We start from the raw sequence: 12,581 nt of genomic DNA, 5'->3' as shown, positions 1-12,581 counted from the left end.
GACATATAAATATATACTTTTCTGTGGCTGGGGAGAGAGTACACAGAATAAGGCATTTACTTTCTACACAGCTGATGTCAGTTCCATCCCCAGACCTCATACAATTTCCAAAGCATCATCAAGAGTAATTCTTGAGTGTAGTGTTTTGATTAACTCCTGAGTATTTCTAGGGGTGGCAAAAGAAATACTCTTCTGTAGGCCAAATCATCACAGACCAAAGTGGCATCCAGGACACAGCACCCTTGTCCCGACTAGTTCTAATAACGTAGAAGGGACAGGCATATCTCCTTTGAATATTCTAGATGTATTTCCTAAACCGCTATATCTCGTATTGAATTTCCCCTGATACAGTGACAATTGTGCACTCTGGTTTTTGTTTGTTTATTTTTCATTCTTTCTTTGTGATCTGTTCAACAAGGAATTATGGTAGAAGAGTCTTTCACTTTACAATTCATGTTAGAACCAAGTTAAGGGGATTGTTGCCCCAGAGGCACCAATAATACATTGTGGTATTGTTTCTCTTTTTTATAGGTGCATTAAAATGGGAAAATACTACATATGCAAACAAGTCATTATCTAAAAGAGATAAGAACACAAATTTTGTAAGGCAGTTAGGCCTTATACCCTGAACACTGGCATAATGACTTGGCTCAAGCCTCTGAAGGATGAGCATTGCCCATACACCCCTGAAATATTGACTATCTATGGAAACAACCACAATTGTCTACAACATCACCAGGAGGTAAACCTCTACCAGGGGAGACCCTGCTACTACCCTGGCATTAACTTTACTCCAAGGAGTGTTCCCTAGACACCCAGATGCTTGCTTACAGGGCAGGACACTCCACATCTTATGGTGAGGTGAAACCAGAGGACACACCACATCCTGACTTTGATGAAACACAGAAACCACACAGAAACCAGAATCCTTCTGGCACAGAAAACAGAAACTTTAACTACAGAATCTGGACAACAACAACTAATGTGTGAAAAAATTTTGCTGTGGCTACATAGAATGACTTAGGGGTTAGACAACATAGTATGTATGGAGCCTGGAGTCGGTCTTATGCCAGAGAACTTCAGGGATAAGGTCTTTTTATTTAGGACAAGGCTTTTTTTCCCCATTTTACCCATATTTTACTGGGCCTATGCAAACAACAATTGCAACTCTCACAGTGTTATTGCTGTATTTTTTTAACTCATCCTTTTTTTAAAAAAAAAAAAAAGAAGAGCTTACTAAAATTTTCTGCTGGTCCTTCAATGAATTCATTGTGAGTCAATAATTTTCAAAAATATTCTTTCCTTTCTCTTCCTTCCATTTAGTTTTTCTTTTAACTTTCTTTTTAAAAATAAATTGTTGCTTTTGGTCTTCCTAAAAATGTATTATTATCAGTTATGTCAAATATGTAATGCATTTTTTATAATTTTTATTTGAACACCATGATTACAAATATGATTATAGTGTATGATTACAGTCATGTAATCACCCCTTCACCAGTGCAACATTCCCACCACCAATTTCCCAGATATCCTCCCTCACCCCCCACACCTGTACTCGAGACAAGCTTTCTACTTCCTTCATTAATTCACATTGTTATGATAGTTTTCACTGTAGTCATCTCTCCAACTGCACTGATCACTCTCTGTGATGAGCTTCATGTCATGAGCTGCATCTACACTATATATATATATACACTATATATACACACTATATATATACACTATATATATATACACTATATATACACTATATATATATATATATATATATATATATATATAGGACACTCCATCTGCAGAAACCTGGATACACATTCTTTTCCAACGTACATGGGTCATTCTCCAGGATAGACCACATGCTGGCACATAAAACATCAAGAAGATAGAAATTTTGCAGGCTACTGTTGCTGACCACAAGGCTCTGAAGTTAGATGTGAACTACAAAGGGACACAGAAGAAAAAGTTTATTACCTGGAAATTAAACAGTCTACTACTGAACAACCAGTGGGTGTGAGATGAAATCAAAGAAGAAATTAAAAAATTCCTGGAAACAAACAACAATGAAAACACAAACTATCAGAACCTATGGGATACAGCAAAGAGAGTACTGAGAGGAAAATTTATAGCTTTGCAAGCACACATCAGAAAGGAAGAAGGAACAAACATGCTTAATGATGCAGCTTATAGAATTAGAAAATGATCAACAAAAGAAACTAAAAACAGGGAGACAGAAGGAAATAACAAAGCTGAGAGCAGAAATCAAAGAAATGGAAACCAGAAAAACAATCCGAAAGATCTATGAAAAGCAGAAGTTGGTTCTTTGAAAAAATAAACAAGATTGATAGACCATTGGCAAAACTCACAAAGCAAAAGAGAAAGAGAAACTTGATAATGCCTATTAGAAATGAAAAGGGGGAGATCACTACAGATACTGCAGACATTTAAAGGGTATTCAGAGAATACTTTGAGAAACTCTATGCCACTAAATATGAGAATCTGGACGAAATGGATAAATTTTTGAACTAATAACCTTCCACGGTTGAATAAAGAAGATGTAGCATATCTAAACACCCCCATCACTATTGAGGAAATTAAAACCATAATCAAAAATCTGACCAAAAACAAAAGCCCAGGCCCTGATGGATTCACAAATGAATTCTTTCAAACCTTTCTTTCTTTTTTTTTTTTAATTTGACAATCAATCAATAGGTCATTTCTAAAATTATACTTTCAGTGGTAGGCAATAGATCAAATACTCATAATATATATTATAATTACTTTATTTAAGCAATTAAATGTACATTTAATTAAATGTACATTATCCTTCACCAATGCACATTTCCCATTTCCAATATATCCATTACCTTCCCTCCCACCTACCCACCCATCCACCCACTTGCCTGCCTGCCCCTGGGGAAGTCATTTTACTTCTCTCTCTCTCTCTTTCTCTCTCTCTTTCTCTTTCTCTCTCTCTAACTCACTCTTGAGATCACATTTTTTTCTTCTTTATTTGAACATCTTGATTACATAAATGATTGTGATTAGGTTTCAGTCATGCAAAAAACACCCCATTCACCAATGCAACATTCCCACCACCAATGTCCCCAATCTCCCTCCATCCACCCCACCCCCACCTGTACTCCAGACAGGCTTTCCAGTTCCCTCATTCATTCACTTGATTATGGTAGTTCTCTGTGTAGTTATTTCTATAGCTGTACTCACCATTTTCAAGAGGAAAACTACCAATACTGGCCAGGCTCTTTTATGAAATCAAAAAAACAGGAACACTTCCAAATAGCTTTTATGAAGCCAACATCACCTTAATATCAAAACAGGATAGAGATGCTGCCAAAAAAGAAAATTACAGACCAATATCCCTGATGAACACAGATGCAAAGATCCTCAACAAAATCTTGGTGAACAGGATCCAGTGCCTCATCAAGAAGATCATTCATATTGATCATGTAAGATTCATCCCAGGAATGCAAGGCTGGTTTAACATCCATAAATCTATCAACATAATACACAACATAAACAACAAGAAAAATAAAAATCACATGGTCATATCAATAGATGCAGAAAAAGCATTTGATAAGGTTCAACACCCATTCTTGATGAAAACTCTCAGCAAGATAGGAATAAAAGGAACCTTTCTCAATATAGTTAAAGCCATCTACCACAAGCCAGTGGCAAATATCATCCTCAATGGAGAAAAACTAAAATCCTTCCCTCTAAATTCTGGTAAAAGGCAAGGCTGTCTTCTCTCACCACTCCTATTCAACATAGTACTGGAAGTACTTGCTATACAATTAGGCAAGAAAAAGATATCAAGGGAATCCAGATAGAAAAGTAAAACTTCAAGCTCTCACTGATTGCAGATGACATGATTCTCTACTTAGAAAACCCTGAAGACTCTACCAAAAAGCTTCTAGATATAATAGATTCATATAGCAAAGTGGCAGGCTACAAAATTAACACACAAATGTCAATGGCCTTTTTTTTTTTTAATATGGAACGCTTCACGAATTTGCATGTCATCCTTGTGCAGGGGCCATGCTAATCTTCTCTGTATTGTTCCAATTTTAGTATATGTGCTGCCGAAGCGAGCACATCAATGGCCTCTTTATACACTAATAATGATAGGGAAGAAATGGACATTAAGACAACAATACCATTCATCTTAGTGCCACACAAACTCAAATATCTTGGAGTCAACCTGACTAAGAATGTGAAGAATCTATACAAAGAAAACTATAAAACACTGCTCCAAGAAATAAGAGAGGACACGCAGAAATGGAAACACATACCCTGCTCATGGATTGGCAGGATCAACATCATTAAAACGGCAATACTTCCAAAAGCATTGTACAGATTTAACACGATTCCTCTAAAAAATACCCATGACATTCTTCAAAGAAGTGGATCAAACACTTCTGAAATTCATTTGGAACAATAAAAAACCTCGAATAGCTAAAGCACTCCTTGGGAAAAGGAATATGGGAGGCATTACTTTCCCCAATTTTAAGCTGTATTACAAAGCAATAGTTATGAAAACAGCATGGTATTGGAATAAAGACAGATTCTCAGATCAGTAGAATAGGCTTGAGTACTCAGAGAAGGTTCCTCAGACATATAACCACCTAGTTTTTGATAAAGGAGCAAGAAATCCTAAATGGAGCAAGGAAAGCCTATTCAACAAGTGGTGTTGGCACAACTGGTTAGCCACTTGCAAAAAAGTGAACTCAGACCCCCAGCTAACACCATGTACAAAGGTAAAATCCAAACGGATTAAAGACCTTGATATCAGGTCTGAAACTATAAGGTATATAGAACAACATGTAGGTGAAACACTCCAGGACATTGAGACTAAAGGCATCTTTAAGGAGGAGACAGCACTTTCCAAATGAGTGGAAGCAGAGATAAACAGATGGTACTATATTAACCTGAGAAGCTTCTGTATCTCAAAGGAGATAGTGCCCAGAATACAAAGGCCACCCACTGAGTGGGAGAAATTATTCACCCAATACTCATCAGATAAAGGGCTAATATCCAAAATTTACAAGGTACTGACAGAAGAAAAAAACAACTAACCCCATCAAAAAATGGGGAGAAGAAATAAACAGACTCTTTGAAAAAGAAGAAAGGCAAATGGTAAATGTATTTAATTATGCCAGCTTTATTGTCCAAAATAATTTAATAAAATGTCATTATATTTATTTTATTAGCATATATACAGCTATAAAATTTCAAGATTTGATTATAATAAAGAAAAGAGAAGATATCTTCTAAGTAGTATACTACTTCCCATATTATATATCCTTTTTATTATAAATGAACTATACCCTGTTTGTTCTTTTTATTGAGTTTTATAGAAACTTAATAATCATCAGTGTACCACCTTCCAAGTAATATAGAAGCAAAAATTGAGATCATGATATTACCTTAAATAAAGTTTTCTTCCCTATTAAGCTTTACTCTGTTCTTCAACATGTGAGCATCATTAAATATGCACTTGCTTAGGGGAAAAAGGCATGTGAAGGCATGGAATACTGACTATTTCTCAAAATATTTGTTTTTCTTGTCATTTTAGTATACAAAATATCAATTTAGTATGTATGTTTATAAATAACTCTAAAGAGCTAACTAGAATTGGATAACTGAGGCTTGTGAGGTTAATCATAAAAAGACTGATGAAGATGTACATAATTTGCAATAATTTATTTCTGTTATAACTTATACTACAGTGGTTAAAATATTGATTTTGCATCATAAAATAGAATGGCTAATGTACTCACATTTCTTTTTAAAATTTAAATTGCTTCTTTAAATGCATCATATAGGCATTTGAAAGTGTAGAAATGAGATATGAATGTTAAATTTATGAATAAATTGTTGCATATACCCCAAGAATATTAATCAAACATTTTATCCATTAATTCTTAAGTAGAAATAGTCCTCCCTTTATAAGATAATAGCATCATATTATTTGTCAACCATAAAATGAAATAAATATATATTTCACTTTATAAGAGCTATGTTTTATATCAATTATAAATTGGGAAATAATTTTTATAAAAGGGTTATATGGCTATTTTTGTATAAAGTTTTATCATTTAAATTCGTTGGTATAGGAGATATTACTGGTATCTAGATTCAACTTATCATCCTCTAATAGGTTCCTTAAAAATATTAATCACAGAAAAATGTAAATTGACTTGATTTTACTTGGCAATTGATTGATGGACTTTGCTACTATCTTTAGAAGATGCATGCTTTTACTCTTCTACCCTGTAGAAACTTTTGTTCCTGCTTACTGCTAGCTTTACTTCAGAAGGAGAGCTCTCCTCTTTACCAACTCTATGACTCAAACTTGGTCTTCAATCTTCCACCTTCTTCCATTAATTGATCATATTAAGAAAACTACAATTTAATGGGCCAGTGTGATAGTACAGTGGGTAGAGTGCTATCCTCTAATACAGTCCGTGGATGGAGACAGAAGCACTGCCAAGACTTCAAGTACCTCATAAGTTCTGATGTTGTATGAAGATGGCCTCACAGCAACAATGCTCTTGGTATTTAGTGAAATGAATTATGGAAAGAGAGATGAAAAGAAACAGGAAGAAATGCTTGTGGAAAAAATGTAGATAATTCACTCAAACAGAAATGATGAATTAAAGAATGCAGTAGCAGCATTTGGGATAAGCATGACAATGACAACAATTAAATCACTACCAGAAGACACACAGCATAAAGTACTGAGTAAATTCATCAAAATATAAATTTAAGCTATTTAAAATTAATATAGGTAAACCTCCAAATAACATAAATTACATAAGGAGAGGAAGAAAAAAGTTAAGAAATGTTTAGTAAAATAGATAACAGCATATAACTTTAACAGTCTTAAGAAGGAGACTGGTGCATTATAAAGGTGACACAAAGAGTACTAAACAGCTGCTGTTTAGACATGAAGCTATGTATACTTTCTTCAAACTGGAAAGTGAATATTACTGGGTGCAGTATTCTAGGCAATGCATTCATTTTATTAAGTTTTGTCACTATAGACCACCACTGCCTTCTGGCCTTGAGGGTTTCTTGTGACATATCTGCTGTTAATCTTAAAGATGCTCCTCTAAATGTGGTTTCCCTTTTTGATCTTACGGCTTTTAGTATTCTATCCCTATCTGTGGAATTCATCAATCAATACAACAATGATGTACCACCTCACTCCACAGAGTCTGACACACATCACAAAGAACAAGAACAATCATTACTGGTGGGGATGTGGGGAGAAAGGAACTCTCATTCTCTGCTGGTGGAAATGCTATCTAGTCCAGCCATTATGAAAAACAATAAGGAGATTCCTCGAAAAACTGAAAATTGAGCTCCCATATTATCTATCTATTCAATTCCTAAGGATATAATCTAAAAAACACAAAATCATAACACAAAAATGCCTTCTGAAGACCTATATTCATTGCAGCACTATTTACAATAGTCAGAATCTGAAACCAACTGCGATGCCCCAAAACAGATGAGTGGCTAAAGAAACTGTGGTACATTTACACAATGGAATACTATGAAGTCATCATAAAAGTGAAGTCATTAAATGAATGGACATGAAAACTATTATGATAAGTGAAATAAATACGAGGGAGAGATATAGAAACATAATAGTCTCACTAGTTTATGGGATATAAGAAAAATAAAAAAAAACATTATTGTAAAAATACACAGAGACAGTTGAGATGAGGGCTTGCAGGACCCACTCATTATATGAAGCTTACCACAAAGTGGTGAATTCAGTTAGAGAAATAATTACACTGGCAACTATTATGACACTGGTAATGAGTGAAGGAAATAGAATGCCTGTCTTGAATATAGGCAGGGGTTGGGAGAGGAAAGAGTTGGAGAGCATTGGTGGTGAAGGGCAGTGTTATTTTATATAACTAAAACTCAACTACAAACATGTTTGTAATAATGGTGCTTAAAAAATATACTAAAAAAGACTACAAAATAGATTAAACAGAATCACAAAAGTACCAAACACACATTATAATTAAAATATCAAGAACAGAGAGATAGGCTACTAATAGAGAAATCTACAAATAACAAAATATACAATGAAAGAATATAAGATTCATATATGAATCTCAAATAAAGTCTCAAGAAACAAGAAGAAAATGTTCTACGTTCAAAGTGCCAATCTAAAGAAATTTCAAACAAGAATCCTCTAAACTATAAGGTATTTCTTCATATTTTACGAAGTAAAAAATTCTTTGATAAACTAAAGCTGAAGGTATCTGTTGCATTAAAACCAGTGTTTAAGAAATACTAAATAGCTTCCAATGATTGGAGAGAAACTAATAGCAAAAACAACCAAAGTCCTTATTAAACATGAAAACAAACACCTTTTAAATTTATAAATTTAAATGAAATCTAAATTTTATGAAGTGAACTTTTATATCAAAAAGGAAACAGTTGCCAAGTTGGAATTGAAGTAACATCCATGTAGAAAGAGGAATAAAACAGTAAGAAGTGTACTTGCTGTGAAATCCTCAGGTTCCAAAACTAGGACCTGGAAAGACATAGGTATGGAAGCAACTTTTGATGCAAGAAATTTTCCAGTGAATAGGTGCAAGAACAGATTCAGGAATTCCAACATGCAAGCCAGGAATACCACCTCCCAAGCCTTCTGTTCCTAAGAAGTAAAGCAGCTTAGTGGAATAAGACTGGAAATTGAGTGAGTGCCTTCCTGAATCCTGGGCTTTTATTAGCAAAAACCAGATCCTATGGTGGAGAAGTAATACTAAAAAGAGAGGGACCCAGTAATCCAATCACCAGATCACACCCAAGGGTGGAGAATGAATACTGAGTAGAGTAAGACCCAGTCACTAATCCAACAGTATTTTTCTTGTATATGGGAGCCCCTGGTTCTGTCCCTGGCACCATATAGCACCCAAACAGAAGCAGAAGATTATTCTGAGTTCAGATCACAGTAATAAAATACGATATTTTCCTGTTTCTAAAAACACATTTACATTTCTTGAGAACACAGTGACAGTATTAAAGTATGAAAACAAGTCATTAGAAAACATATAAGTAGATTTTTCTTTAAAAATAGAAATAAGTTGAGGGGCCGGGCGGTGGCGCTGGAGGTAAGGTGCCTGCCTTACCTGCGCTAGCCTAGGAGACGGACCGCGGTTCGATCCCCCGGCGTCCCATATGGTCCCCCAAGCCAGGAGCGACTTCTGAGCGCATAGCCAGGAGTAACCCCTGAGCGTCACCGGGTGTGGCCCAAAAACCAAAAAAAAAAAAAAAAAAAAAAAATAGAAATAAGTTGTATCTAACCAGATAGAATTAAAGCTAAAGAAAATAATACAGATAGCCATGATGAAGGAACCTATGAGATACAGCTTTATCTGTATCAACATACATGAACCAAATAAAGAACCTCACAGCTTATCAAAAAAAAAAAAAACAACACATAAATAGGGACCAGAGAGGTGGCACAAGCGGTAAGAGCTTGCCTTTCAGACACTGACCTAGGATGAACCGTGGTTTGATCAACCAGGGTCCCATATGGTTCCCCAAGCTTTTGAGCACATATCCAGGAGTAACCCCTGAGCATCACCAGGTGTGTCACAAAAAGCAAAAAACAAACAAACAAACAAAATATATATGTATATATATGTATATATATATGAGTTAAACATATATATAAATAAATGTACTTACATTAATACAACACAATAAAAGTGGAAGAATTTATTACCCCACATTATTCACTGGGAAAATGAATCAGAGATAATGTATGTAAGAGATTAATGTCTATATATATGAATAATTTAAAGGAAAGAAAGTAATTTATGAACAACAGAATCATCCACCTAACAAAATTCAAATGTTTTGTAATGAACATACTAACTTTCAGGATATATACAACAAACTTCTCACAAAAAAAATCTCTTTATAAACCTACTCACATAGAAATAATAACCAGTATTATTTTATAGATCACAATGTCATAAATTTAGAAATAGATCATAAACTAAAGTTTGGTAAAGAAAACCACAAACATTTGAAAATTTGAATACACTTTCAACACTCTACTGACAAATTGAATCAAAGAGTAAAACAAAGCAAGAAATAAAAAGATTATTTGAAATAAATGAGAATAAAGACACAAAATATCAGAACCCACCACACCCACAAATGTAGTACTCAGGAACTAGTTTATAAAAGTTCAATCTTACATTGGGAAAGAATAAAAATCTCAAATAAATAACTCAACATTATGGCTTTTAAAATTTAAAAAATACAATAAAAGAATTACAAGTTAGTAGAAAATATAAAATAACAATCAAAGAAAAATTACTGATTAATAATCAAGAAATAACAAAAATGTTTTCCAGGCTTTTTTTTTTTGTTCATTTTTCTTTTGAATTTGCATTGTTTGGGTTACATCTACCTGTGCTCAGGACTTTTTCCTAGCTCTTTATCAGTTTTGACCCTTTCATCTCCAGTTAGAAAAATTGCTTCATATATATTGTGTGGATATTCAACTTGGCTTGTATTCTTATAGTTGAAGCAATTTTTCTAACCCCCCCTTTTTTTAAGAAGTAAAGTGAATTTAAAAATCCCTTAGCTATACTCATGAAGATAAAACAAAATAGAGAGGAAAACAAATTTAAATGGAGATGAAAGGGTCAAAATTGTAACATAAAACTCAGAAATAACAAAAAGTATTAAAAGATAGTTATTAGATATTTTATTCTAAATAAGTAAAACTATTTCATCTTAAACTATTTAATAGTCATGTCAGTGTCCTTCTTTTTTAATTCACATATTTTACCATAAATAGAAGCATTTGGTCTGTGGAGAATTAAAAATTAAAATATTTTATGGTTAAAGTCAGTTTGTATAATCTAAATCTTTAAATTAAACATGCATCTTGCTTTTGGCTTATTTTTCTCTCCCTCTCATTATTCATTAGAGCAGAAAGTTACTGTTAATGATTGTACCTGTACTATTAATCTATATGTGGAATATGTTTTTATCACAAAAAGAGTAAATACCTTTTGCATGTTGCGCAATTGCTCTACTTTAAGGTCCTGTTGAATTTCCATTAAATTAAAACGTGTGGCTTATAATAAAAAATATTCTATCTGCTGTCATCATTTTTAAAACCAATAATAATTCTCACCTGCTGTTATATTTATGTTTCTGTATACTTCTTATCTTCCTCAGACTCCATAAATCATTCTTGTTAGTTCTTTTATGGATACTCAGTTATGTAACATTTCTTCAGAGCATCAAAACCTCTCACCAGGTGAGGCTATTTTTTTACCCTCTTGGGAACACTTGGATATATTTATCTTGTTCAGTGGCTTATTTTTATTTTATCTCTGTGAGGAACTTTAGTCCTGACTCAGGTTTTATTTTTGGTTACTTTTTTAAAATTACATCTAGAAAATGTGATTAATTATTTTTACTTAATCTAATTTCATATTTCTATACCAGATGCCTATTTTAATACTTATGACATTTTAATGCCCCTAATTTCACTAACATATAGACGTTCAACTATATTTTGTTTATTTATTACTTCAAAAATTTTACAAATCAATTATATAGAGTGTTTTATGTCCATTTTCTAACTTGTATTTTATTACGTTCTTAAAGATTACTTCAGTTGAATTCTAATCAATTTTACTTTATTTTGAATATTCAAATTACATAACAAATTAGAAAAGCTTTTGTAAAAAATAATGTAGCTTTACCACATCAAATTCAAACTACAATTTTCTTTATATACTAAGTGAAAATTTAAAGAGTATGCATTAGGCTTGCTAATTATATAGATGCATTTTCTTGTTAATTTTACTTACTGTTCCTGTTGTTAGTCTTCAGGATAATTCTTTCCAATACTTGTATAATTTTTTTAAATTACAATTAAAACTTGTTTCTTGATTTTTTTTATGAGTAAAAACAAGAAGTAAAAAAAAAAAACCAAAAAACACATATTTCTATGCATGGAATCTTTGTTATTTCTGCTTTATCACAAGACTCAACTGCTCCTGGATTATCTTGTGTTCTATATTTATTTATTATTATGTATTAACTGGCCCCCCACCAGGCCAATGTAACCAAGCAGTGTATCTAGTCATGGATGAACCACTGTTCTCATTTCTGCACATTGACATCAATTAGTATCTGTATTAATATTAAATATTTTTGAAGCTGGGAATCACTGTATGTAAAATCCAAAGACCTGGCCTTGCATATCAACAAAATATGAACTGTTGTGATCTGCAGATCTTTGTACTTCTGATACCCTCAGTGACTTTCATTCCTTAGAAAAGTTATATGGCATCTTGTAGTTAACTGTCCTATCATTAAAGAAAAGTTTGTCCTTTATTTGAAATGCCCAATTTTCTGAATAATTAAGCATTATTCATACCTCCAGAGTGAATCAAAAATGTACTTTGAATAAAATCTGTAGAACAAAAATATAATGTAGTTTAAAAACACACTATATTTTATTTAGGCATCTATTTTATTTTGGTTATGTGTTACAATGA

The 12,581-nt window shown here is 33.1% G+C and overlaps 1 non-coding gene across 1 annotated transcript; it reads right to left on the bottom strand.

Annotated features, from left to right (window-relative positions):
* Positions 1-4,003: 4,003 nt before the first annotated feature.
* On the bottom strand, positions 4,004-4,110 carry LOC126012953 (U6 spliceosomal RNA). The gene has a single exon (XR_007497294.1). It is a non-coding gene; the product is annotated as a U6 spliceosomal RNA (small nuclear RNA).
* Positions 4,111-12,581: the final 8,471 nt, after the last annotated feature.

Source organism: Suncus etruscus, chromosome 6 (genome assembly GCF_024139225.1).
Source record: "Suncus etruscus isolate mSunEtr1 chromosome 6, mSunEtr1.pri.cur, whole genome shotgun sequence".
In the NCBI taxonomy this organism is placed as follows: Eukaryota; Metazoa; Chordata; class Mammalia; order Eulipotyphla; family Soricidae; genus Suncus; species Suncus etruscus.
This window is presented reverse-complemented; position numbering and strand designations above follow the sequence as displayed.